We start from the raw sequence: 13,075 nt of genomic DNA on the forward strand, positions 1-13,075 counted from the left end.
ATATGATGCCAGGTGTGGCAAGTCTAGAGTTTTTAAAAATGTATTGCAGTGCTGAGGTCCGTGAATTCAGGACATCACATGCACACAACATTAGTTTATTTAGTTTTAGAAATGTTATAGTGTCAATAAATCCCAGCAGGATGTATATCAAGGAGATACTGTAATGTTAAGTGTTCCATGAATCATTCAAAGAAGCATATCAGTAGTCTGATAATGCACAATTTGGCACAGTGCATGACAGAGAAAAATGTGTTAGTTTGAAATAACTCGTTTTAATTTTCTAAAATTCTCTATTTCAGAACATGGACAACTTGTGTTTGTGCTGTGAAGAGATAGCGTTTTTAGGGCGTCTTTTAAAAAATAATTTCAACTTCTTTTAAGGAATCTGTGAGTTGCTGGATTCTTTTCTTCTTCCTGCCACTGTAAAGTTACTTGTTAAACTTTCAGGAACAAAGTTATTTTAACATCCTGCTTCACCTTAACAAAACAAAGCCAGCAATTCTAAAAGATTTATGCATCTTATTGCAGCCCATGATGCTACTCCTGTGAGTAAGCTTAAAATGTATATGCAAGTGTGCAAGATCAGGGCTCAAGTCAACAGTATTCACCAAGTCATTGGATGTTTATGATAGAAAATGAGGGATGAAGTCGTAGGAGGAAAATAACCTCGTGGTTGTGGGCTACTTAAGTTCTTGTGGCAAAAGGAAATGGTGTAACTTGAAACTGCTGTTTTTTTCTTCTAGATGTCTCTCTTTTTCCTCCTTTGCCAGCTCTGTGGCGTCTCACTTGCCTGCCTCTTTTTCAGACAGATAAGATGCATTCAAGCGTTAATCTAATCTAAAAAACTAAATTGTGAACTCTATTGCATTAAATGCCATCTGTGAAAGGTTACTGAGTGCCCTGGCCACTCTGCAGTGATTGTACTAACAGTGCTGTCTTTCCTGCACTGTTTTACTTAGTACTGCTATTAGAACTACTTGATAATTTTAACTGAAGAAGGCTGAAATGAGAGATTCGTAATGGCTTGAAATCTGTTCTTATAAGGACATCATTTAAAGTACCCTGGACAACACTGAAGAAAGGCTGTTGGCACTGAGAGGGTATAAAAGGAACAGCTTTCCCTTGTACCTCAAGGCCAAATTTATTTTTTTTTATACCATCCCTGTTACCTTTACCGTTACCCCACCAATTTCATGAAGGACAGAGAGACAAAATGAGGTTTAGTATTAACCTAATGAAATCATTGTTCACAGATATTATTTATTAGTGTCAATAAAGCTCTAGCTGTGTACCTTCAGCTGTACCATGCAAAGGCTCAGTTAGTCAATAAACACCTTGTGTGGCAGCAGGTAGTTCACTTTTCTATTCCAGTATGAGACAGATTTAGTAATTGGAACCTGCGTGCAATTTCCAGGCTATCAAGTAGCACCAGTATCAGGGAATGCAACTTTAAGTTAAGAGCCTCTAAGCAAAAGTAATACTTGCAATAGTTATTTCTGTAACCATAAACAAACGTCAATGCAGAAAGCAAAACGGAACTAAGATGAGCTCTCTAGTTAGAGCAGATGCCTGTAACTGTGCTGTGTAGCTATGAAGCGATGCATGGTTTTATATACTTCTAATATCAGCATTGTTTTTTAGCAATAAAATACTTGTAAGACTGCATTTAAAATATTGTTGCTTTCACAGCTTTCAATGATATATATGTAATGTTTTTCTGATCTGCATATCCACATCTATGATTAAGATATTTAAGTACGATCATGTCATTTACCTTAAAAAGTATAAATTGCTTCTTTTAATGCTATGATAACTTGTAACTTTTTAACCATTAGATTTTTAATACCAAAAGTTTAATATTCTTTTAATCTATTTATGCACTAATGAAGTCTAAAAAACTATTTTAATCATGCATGGTGTTTTTTCTCTATTTAAATTAAGAATTAAGATCTTAGCAACTGTGGCTCATAGCACCACAGAAGTATTGAAAATCCCACCAGTTCTGGGGGCTTTGCTAAAAGCAAAGCATACCTTTTTCTCAAGTGACAAACCCATCAATTTTAAAATCTATGGATAGCAGAAATTACTGACTTTTTATAGTATGAGACCTATCACTTCTAATGTTATGGGTAAAGGTCACCTGTGATCATTGCAGATTAGGGAGTACATTTGAAACACCGCATGGTGATAGCCTTAGGGAGCTTCATAGACTCATTAAGGAATGCATGGACAGAAACTGAAAACAAATTCAATTAAGCATATGACTTTTTATAATTAGGCATTGTAAGTAACTCTAAATCTAGTATTTAATTTAAAAAATAGACCAAAAGATTAATGTTTCTTAGGAAATAATTGTTTGGTATTTCTCTTGACTTTCTTTTATATAACTAACTGAACCTGAGCAGAGCTGGTATAAAATTCTTACCAGTTAGCCCTCTGCATTTGCAAAGGCATGAATATTTATTCAGTATTCGCGAGGGAGTGGAAATCTTTTAGGTACCTCTTGCCTGGAAAAGCAGAAGAGCAAGAACGTGGGGGTGTCACTGTGTCTCTTACAATGCAAGTACCTACGTGCATGGGAAAACAGAGCTGGTGACATCTGCAGGTAGCACTATTCACACCCTTCTCTTGAGTTCACTTCCTTTATGTGACATGGTATATTGTTCTTGCATTTATCCACATCTGTACCTTCTTCTCTCAGCTCCAGAAGGCTGGCACCATTCTGAACAAAGCCATTTAAACTTTCAGGGAAATCTAATGTTAATTCTGTCCCTTGGACAGACAAAAGGGGCCATAAAGAATAGCTGTCAACACCATTTCAGTCAAGCATTGCTCTAAGTGGTGAAATACTGGGGGGGAGGTGGGGCACCATGGAAAAAAAACATGAGACTCTTTGAAAGGGCTTCTGGATATTTTCGGTCTATTCCTTTTCCTCTGACCACTTTGGTGCAGCTGCAGTGGTTAATTCCTCCCTTTCCTGTTGACCAAGTGCAAGCACAGTCTGTTTTAGTAGTTATTTTATCCTGTTTGTGCTCTTTATCCATGCTTTTCAATGTCTGAGCTTTGTGAGTAGGCCGGTTTCTTCCAAGTGTTTTGTTTTCTGATTAACGTACACCAACGTGGTGCTATCGCAATGCTTGATAGAATGACTTACAAAGAAAGAAAATTTTAATTTTTCTTCTGCACACAAGCATTACTCGAAGCTAAACATAACTAATTAATTTTGACATGTGTTTTATCAGAGCTATTCTTTACCAAACCTACATGTTGGCCTGTATGATTCATTCAAGTTGTTCTGACAGTTACATTTTACAGAGTGGAAAGATACAGCAAGGCTGAATGACACGCTGTATACATGTCCTTATGATGGGAGTTCCTCACGATGAATATTTCTGTGAGTCATGTTTTTATAAAGAATGCCAAAGGGATGACTATGGATATATCAGTTGTCATAACTTGTAGTTCAGTTAACAATAGTGGAGTAACTGTTTAAAACAACAGCTATTGTACAGGAATGTTCAGTTATGTTTGCTTTGCGAGACTTCATGCAAGCATGACGTGGGATGTGCTAGCCGTGTCTCGTGACTTTTGAATCACTGGGGTAAAAGGCCTGCTGCAAGTAAGAACAGATTTGTTGTTAATCAATCCTGTCTGCAAGCGTTCCTACAGTAATATATACAATTCTGACTGGATGCCTTTTGAACAGTGGTGAAAGCTTTCTTTTAACGGCATTGCTAGCCTGCAGTGCTTGGTTCCATGTCAGTCTATGGAAATACATTGATGGAACTACAAAGAGATAAATTGTTCCGATATCCTGGACTTCTCAGGAGGACGTAGAGCAGAGCTTATCACTATAGTTGTTGCTTCTGAGGGTTTGATCCTGCTTCTGACATCATCAGCACGTAAGTCAGAAGTGGCTTTAGTAATATGAGAGCGGAGAAAAAGAAGTCATGAGGCATGATGCATTGAGTCAGTTCAGTCAGACTGTTAGGAACTGCTTCTCTAGATCAAATGCAAGTGGAGCTGTTTCTTGATAGAGAGGGATGATCAGAGTGGGACCGGTGAGATGATGTCTGCAACAATAACAAACAGTGGGGCCCCTAAAGCATTCCTGTTTGTGCACTTCCTTGTATGAAGGAATTAAATTCATAGTAAGAAGTATGGATAATTTTTGTCATTATCAGTAATAATAACATCATGACCATAAAGAACCACTAGTACCAATTACCAGTTTAGCCCGTTCCTCTGTAGTAAACTGGAGAGAGGTGCCCGATTTACAAACAAGCCAAAAAGAATTTGCTTCTATTCCCAAAACATAATACCAACAGGATATCTCGAACAACAGGAGGAAACTCTCTGTTGAACTTGTACAGAAGGACAGTTGACAGAATAGTAATCTCAAATATGGTAGCTGGCTTGTAAATCTATTTTATTCTATCCTAATTATGCAAGAACTATGAATCTGGTTTGAAAACAGTCATTAGGCAAAGAAGGTTATTGTGATGAATACAGGAAATTTTTCTTTTTGTTCTTTTCAAGGTATGCGTTTCCTCCCTTCCTACAGACTGACTTCTATACTATCCTCCATTAGGACTTGATATCTCGATGCATTTCTGTGAGCAGATGACTATTTTTGACTACAAAACCACTATGGAGTTGGTAAAAACAGAGCTACCTTGAAATTTAATGAGAGATCAGCAGTTAATTGGTAGGACTGGTGTCAAAAAGATGAAAAATGTGAAGTCAACATATATTGAAAATTAGGCTATAGTTTAAGGAATATTTTCTTAAGCAAAGAGAGGCTGATTTTAACTCACATCAGTTTCTTAGTACAATTACTGTACATGTCTGTAAAAAAAACTGTATTACTGGTGCGGGCTATTTTAATCAGCATCCACATAGAAATAAATATCCTAATATTAAGTAAGGTTTGAGGAGACCAATTTAAATATCTTGCTGCCCAGAGTGAAGGCAAAGACTTAATTCTGGATATTTGATTAAGACAGCTAAGCTGTGCTGCCAACAGTATGTACAAGTATATAAACTTCTGGTTTCCCACGCTAACACAGTGAAAGTGAGAAATGTGCGGGAACCTAGCATCAAGCTAATGAGGTGTCAGAGCACACTTGCATTTAAAAAAAAATAAATAAAGTTTAAGGTACTGCATTAAAAAGGATGAACTCTCTGGGAAGCTGTGAAGTGGTTGTGTAATGATTTGGTATTTATGCATCTAGTGATACTCAGATCTGGTTTTATTTAATAAATAGTAAAAGCAGCAATATTCTCATCACTTTAAGAAATGTGGGCAGCTATTTTCTATAGCTGTATTGCACAACTGCATGTTTTCCTCCTATACAGAGGAAGCAATTAGAAAATGTACTAAATGGCAAGGATAATTTATATGCTGCTTAAAATTGTCTGATAATGATACATTGTCTGATACAACCTAAGAATCAGTAGTTCCTCATGCTTACTTTCTCATGCTTAGTTTCTCATCTTAGTATAAGACATCAAATAATGAGAATTCTTCTCTGTTAAACCAAGCAATGGATAAATATTCAGATACTGGTGTTCCTGGATTCCCCCCCAGGTGATTTTTCTCATTTCTGCAACTCTGGTGAACACATTTTTGCTTCTCTCCCCATCTTCCTATGTCAATACTGAATCAAAATGTTACATTCTTTTTGATGTGACTGAAAACGTGGTGAGAGATGCTGGATGAGAAATCCTTTAATTTGTGAATTCATAATCCTAATCCAGGATCTACTACCCATGAGAACTAAAACTGAATATGTGCTCTTATATTCAGTCCTTCTAAAGACTCTTACATTGCACCGGTTCCAGGCAGGGAAAGGAATAAAGAAATTGGATAATCTCTTCAGAATTTTCCGTATGCCTTGTACAGAGAATAGTGGATCAAGTGTTTTAAACAAAGGAAGGAAGGAAACTTTGATTTCTTGCCAAGAGATTGAAACCTCCTGATCTCTTACCAAGCAAATTTCTTTTGCTGCCAGCAAACAGTTTCCTCACCTTAAACAGCTCCTTTTCATCTGTGAAACTAAGAGCAGTGGGGGAAACAGGCTCTGCAGAATGGCAATGCTGTAGGAATCTGCTCTAGTTAACATAGGGGCTGATTAACATTCAGATTTAGATATGGACCAGAAAACACACGCAGTTCCAGGTGTGGGGTGTCCTCAGATGGTTCCTAACTAAATTTTGGTTTTTTTCTCTTAGTACATGAAAGTTGCTGGCTTTGCAAATGTTGATCTCCTACTGCACAAAAGTTACTTAACTGCCTTTGCTATTGAATAAAATGCGACTCTGATTTTCAGAATTCCATATATTATGGTGTGGGTTTTTTTTTAATATTGATTTTTACCAACTTTAAGACACAACTCCTTCCAAGTGAACTGAATGCGTCAGTTCTGAAACTTGGCCTCCCTCTAACCCAGTGAGTTAGTTTTGATGCAGTTTACACCATATCCTTAGTGTTTGTACTACTGATTTCAGAGCAGTCTCTAAGCAGATATGGAGCACAAGTTCTTAGATATTTTGCATATCTTTTTTCAGTGCGAAGGAGAAGATGAAGATATCTGGTAAAATCTGAAGTCAAAGGTTGGCCACGGGTACCGTACAACAGTGTTTTTAGTTTTATTATGCTAATAAACCCAAAAGCAGACTGTGATGAAATTATCTTCTGTGTAGCAATAGAGCATAAATCTTGCACGCCCCTTCAGCCTTTTGTCCCAATTGTATTTATGCAAGGCTAATTAATTGAGGGATTAATCAGCTACAGGTATCTGTTTAGTCCTTAGTTTAGAACTAAAATAGAGGAAAAGTTTTTAATTGGAGAATTATAAATTAAAACAATGGAAATTATTACTTTTGAGGGGAGGAAGTTGTAATTAGTGAGCTGCATTAGCAAACATCTTCCAGTTTTTGTCTGGATGGACGCAGGGATAATTTGTTATTCTGAGATTCGTGGAACAGCCGCTGCTCCAAACTATAAATTGTTGTTCTGAAATTACCATGATCTTGACACTATCTGAAAAATAAACATTTTAAAGTCAGTTTAAGACAGGATATGCAGAGCTTTAAATCTTCATTTTAATCAGGAACAGCAGCAAATGCATTAATTGTGTTTTGTTCCTGCAATTTTCCGGTAAGGAAAAAAAATAGACTCATTCTGCAAAAGCTATTATTTTAAATGAACAATGATTTATTATTTTTTATAATAGCAAGTGAGGAAATGCTGTTTGAATCTTTTTTTTTTCCTTGCAGATACATTCTAATTTATAGTAAACCAAATGAACAATCCTCTATTAACTTGTTTTTTCCTTTATATAACTAGTGGACTGCAATTAATGCTTTTACCAGCAGAACTGATAAATAAGAGAATAGAGAAATAACCTTTTAGACTTCGACATGTATCTTTGGATAACATAGATGATACGAAAATACGTGGACTGTTCAGAAAAAATTAGTTTATTTTCCAACAACAAGTGAAAAATGCTTGTGTAGCCTACAGCCATCAAGCTAGAATTATACAGCATCTCCATAACCGTGCATCCTGAGCTAACGGCAATGAACTTTTGTGTATTTATCTCTAGAGAGATGGTTTACATACCAGTTTCTCCGTTGCTCAATATATGATTTAAAGATTATCGCACAGTCCTTTGTATAGGTTTCTGTTTCTAGTGGAAAACATAAATGTTTTTGTCAACTTAAAGGGCTTTTATTTCATTAAATGAGCAAAGCAATGGGAAGGGAGCCACAGAAGGAGACACTTGAACAGCTTGAGAGCCCAGTGTATGTGCTCAGTAGAACTCAATTAAAAACCTTTTTATTACAAGAGTCCCTGTGGTCACAGATGCTTGTCTCTGTAATTCTGAGTGATACCCTAAGGATTTTTTTTTAAGGATATTCTGTGGCTTCCAGTTCAGACAGCAGCGTTTTTATTTACTTTGTGCTTAATGTCACCCCTTTTTAGAGCAGGGAAAAGTCTTACGAAAGAGAAAGTTAGAAAAAAATATTTTAAACTGTACAGTAGGAAATGTCTGTAGGATTCACATACCTTTATAAAAAAGCATATTCCCTCTTTTCTTATTTGAGCAACAGCCATGAGCTCTAGTGAAGGAATACTTCATATTTCCAGATGCCAGAAGGATTTATTCTGAAATAAATTGTTTAAAAGCAAAACAAGAAGTGTACCGAAACCAGCGCTACTTGACTCAAACTGCACACAAACGTAGAAAAGTGAGTAATATGAAAGAAGGAAATTTTTATTTAATTACTAGGAATCTTAAGCAGCTAATTGTCTCTAGAAACTGATTTATTACGTATGATTTGACCCAAAACAAGGGGAAATCATATGTCTAGGAAACAGCAGAGTATGTATGTCGCAACGGGCTTTTATCTCTGGTATTACAGAAACCAAATTAGAAAATAACATAGTCTAATTTTTTTCAGAGTTTACAATTCTTGCATTAAAAACAGGGAAAGTTTCTGTATGATTAACAGTGGAGATCATATTTGTCTATTCAAGACATCCGTTATTGGGTATTTTATCTCCTGGGTTTAGATTCTAAATGAGCTTTGCTGCATTTTTCCTGCTACTAAACTGTGCTGTTGAAGAGCAATGCAAATAACAGAGGTTGTACTAAAATAGAAAAAAAACTGCAGCTGAAGAATTATGGCTTTATTAATTTTGGGAATTAAATTTACTCTCATCAGGAATATATGTCGTAATACATCTCATGTATCATTTTTAGGTGACTGCTATATTTACATATTCATATATATAATTTTCATATAATGTGTCATATATCTATTTATCACTTTCAGCTGACAGACCCCTGAGTCACCAAAGGCTTTAAAGTAAACCTACTCAGTCTTTTTTTTTTTTTTAAAGTGAACATGCTGAAAGAAACCAACAGCTCCCTGTCTCTGAAGTGAGATGGTATTAGCACACGAAATAGCAAACAAGAGCAAGGGAGTTTTTTACAGAGAAAGCTGAGGCTTGTCAATAGAGTCTGATTAAGAAGTTTGCAAATAAGCTCCTGCCCAGCGTGCCTTACATCTGTCTACTCAATTTTGCTTTCCCTTTGGGCAACTTTTCATCACCCTCCTAATCCGTACGTAATTTACACAGCTCCCCATGAGGGTCCTATAGAAACACCCTTATTTCTAGCTCTGGGTCCGAGCCTCTTCCCTGCTTGCTGTGTGATGATAAAAATAGTAGAATACTCACAGCTTTGTAAATAAACACAATGCAGGAAATACAAATTAAATGATGATTTTTGCACAAAGATACAAACTTTTTTCAAAGTTAACAGCTGAGGATTGCAAATGAGGTTTTGTGTCTTTCCACTATAGAAATGGCACTAATGGCAAAACCTGAATCCCCGCTGTCTTCCCCTAAATCCAGAATTTCTTAGGTCTTTGTTCAAGAACACTGTTTAACAATAACTTCTGACTGTTCCGTATGCCGCATAAACAACTCCTCCTCCCATCTAAATACAGAGTTTCTAATTTGCAGCTTGTCTTCCAGTTTACTTAAGGGTATGTATGTGTAGATCAGTGTATGTAGATAAGATGAACTAGCTTTGTATTTTTGTAATTTGAATTCTTAATGATTAAGTGAAGAGGCCTAATTTAATATAAAAATTTTAATTTAAGCCTCCTTCTAAGAATGTTTTAAAATAGAGAATGCATATTTACAAGACATATATTATAGTTGCCCTACCTGTGAGTATTGACACAATGACTGAGGATGCTAACAACAAAATCTGCTGTCATTGAGATCATCTCAACCACTTGACAATTACCAAAGGGGAGGGAACAGGTATAATTGCATTTCATAGTCAAGGCAGATGTTTAGTATTTCTAGTGTACTATTTATTTGAACACTGGTTTGGGCAATACATAATGGATTTGAGAAATCTGCCATATAGCATACATTGTATTAAGAATATGAATTCATGGCCTGCTGTCCTCTGAAATAGCCTATGCAAATAACCATTTCCTCTTCAGTGACTTCAGTGTTTTAAATGTGGTTAACTCTGTATTTTTCTGCTGAAGTTATACAGCAGTCATTCCTCTCAAGTATTGGTTAATAACCTTGTTAATAACCTTTTTCTATGTGCCCAATTTCAGTAGTCCAACTAGACCTGAAGTGCAAGGTTAGTAGCCTTACAGCAGCCTTAGCACTGGAGGTGTGTTTGATGCAGTGCCTGACTGTGCTCGGTATGTGTTTAAATGCTAAGGACACCGCACTAGTCTTTACAGCACGTATGAAGTAGAGTTCCTTCATCAGCTTCATAAATCTTCTTCCACACAGGGAAACTCCACTCTGATTTCTGCCAGAAATCACAACCAGATTTGCTCCTTAGGATGTCTGTAAGTACTTTGTTTTATTAGTATTATGGAATGATTCAAAAAAAATCCATTTCCGTGTCCCCAGATTTGTTAACAAATAGGTCTCAGATATAATCAATATGTCTTTGGACTGAATGTTAGAATGTGCAATTATGTTTGCGCAAATCTATGCAGATGGGCTTTTATTATAAACTATCTTCTCTTTCTTCTGTAGGCAAACAATTTAGCAAATAAATAAAAAATGAAGATTGATGGTATTATAACAACAAAATACCCATTACAATTACAGCAGCTGAGAAGTGCAATAAAAAGGATGTAGAACATTTCAGTCTATTTTTTAATACCCAGGAGTTTTTTGTAGTTTAAGATTTTGTTTTCTCACAGGCTCTGTGATTATAACAGACCACATTTTGACGGGGTTTTCTTTCAGCTTTTCAGTAGACTAAATCCTGCTCCACCTACTCAAATACTCCCATCCCTGTATGGGAGGTGTCCCGCTCCTTTATGGGTAGTGTCCCCCCCCTTTATGCACAGGGGAACAGCATGGGGAGAAGACACAGCAGTTCTCTTATTATGTGAGCACTTGATGTGGATTTTTGATGTTTCTTTCTGTAATATGAATCTGAAAAAACAACACTTTTCCCTCAGGCACTGTGTATTTAAAAATTTGTATTTTACCATCATCTGGTAGTAACCACTGTTGCCCTTAAAGTATATAGAGCTCTGTTAAATGTACTGGTTTAAGTATAGTTTTCTTTCAAAGGATCGCATCTAGCAGTAGGAGGTAGAATTAATATTTTTAGATTGTATTATGATTAGGGAGCAATGGAAAGGGAGGCCTGTTGTATGTCCATCTTCAAATATGAGAGAAATTGGAAAATACTATTCAAGAAGAATTAAAAACCTTTATTGTTGTCACTTTTGGGAAAATCCAGTAGCATTTACTGGAAATGAAACCTGCAGGAGCCTGCAGAATCAAAAGAACTGGGCATATGGATCCTATGTAGCTTTGATTCTCTCTTATATTATTCCTAGAGTATTTGTTTATAAAACTATATTATAGACTATAAAGTGTATCTACTGCTCTTTCAAAACCACAAATAGCTAAAAATCAACAGAAATCAGTTGCAAAGAGGTTATAGCTTTGTTTAAAATGATCTAATAATTTGCTGTAAGGGTAGTATAATCTTACAAAAAATGCTGTAAAAAAGTCAGACCAAAAATAGAGTAATGGTGGAATTCCCACACATTCAGACTAGGAAAAAAAATGCTGACTGTCATTTTCCATTTTCAAAAGTTCTCTTTTTTCCAACTTCCTCCTCTTTCAATATCTTATAAACAAACATTGACTGCGCAACATAAAAAGTTGACACTATCTCAATTTGTAAGCCTTGTGACTTTGTGTGGCCATTCCGCAATTGTAGAGTATCCACTATCGGGCTACTCCCTGCAAATGAATCTATCGAGAACAGATGGATGTAGGACTTCACTGAAACGACGCTGAGCGTCTTCAATATCATTTGTGGTTAATGAGATATGAAGGTGGTTAGTCTTTTAACAAATTTGACTCTCATGAAGTAGCAGAAATACTCACAGAGTTAGTAAATAACCTCAGGTGAACATATTAGTCAAGAGCTGTTCCTGTATACCAGCTGGTTAAATATTTTTACATGGCAATGGTTTATATAATACAGTGAACTTTCTGCTAAACAGTACATAAAAGCTGGCTTGCTGTAATTTTTTTTTTTTTACCTAATGCATGCTCAGAAGGACTAATAATAGGCCTTATGAGTCACAAGCATTCATTAAGTAAGCCACTAGAGTTTTAAAAACATAACAGTTGAGAACTAGTCTGTTTGAAGTGAACAAGTAAATTAGCATGTTTTAAAAAATTGTGACTCTTTTAAAAACACTATGATAATATGCTTCTAAATATTTAAGATCCTTTATTCTATGCAAAGCCAGCATGTTAATTACTGGATTAGCAAAAATGTCTTTCAAGACCAAACTTGAACCCATCTTCTAGGTTTTGAAATGCATTTGGAATGCTTGACTCCCTCGCGATGGTCCCAAGGGAACGTGTGTTAGTCTCACCCGTGTTTGTTTACGCAAGAAGGCACAGCTTAGGCATAGCATTTGGTTTTCAATGCTTTTTACTTTAGTTATCCAGCCGGCTTGATACGGGTACAATTAAATCAAATGATTTGTTCAAGACCACTGAGGGACTCGTCTGGGAGAAGAAAGTTGGACTGGGAAAACTGAAAATACTAGTTCCCATCGCCGAACAATTTCTCAGTAGCATTTAAGTAAATTAGAGGGGCAACCTATTGTATTTCACAGTCATCTGCGCAAACTACCAACATTGTATAGATTAGATTTACGTCAGTAGGGAAATGTAGGTGCAGAAGGAAAACTGAATGAAAAAAAATTAACACTTTCACGTGATAGATATCTGAACAGACGCACCAGATAAAGAACAGGAAAATTTACATGGAAATTTGTCTTCCAAAGCTATTTGTTTTTGTAGGTATCACTTTTAGTGCAAAAATTCGCTGTATAATGAGTCTTTCTTGCTTGCCTTTAGTCATTTACTATCCAACCTATATGAACTGTAATTCTAGGATTTTTCTAATTTAAAGGTGTTCAAAGTTCCTTTTTTTTTTTTTCTTAATTATCTTTTCATTTTCCCATTTTTTAA

Source organism: Larus michahellis, chromosome 6, assembly GCF_964199755.1.
Source record: "Larus michahellis chromosome 6, bLarMic1.1, whole genome shotgun sequence".
NCBI classification, from domain to species: Eukaryota; Metazoa; Chordata; class Aves; order Charadriiformes; family Laridae; genus Larus; species Larus michahellis.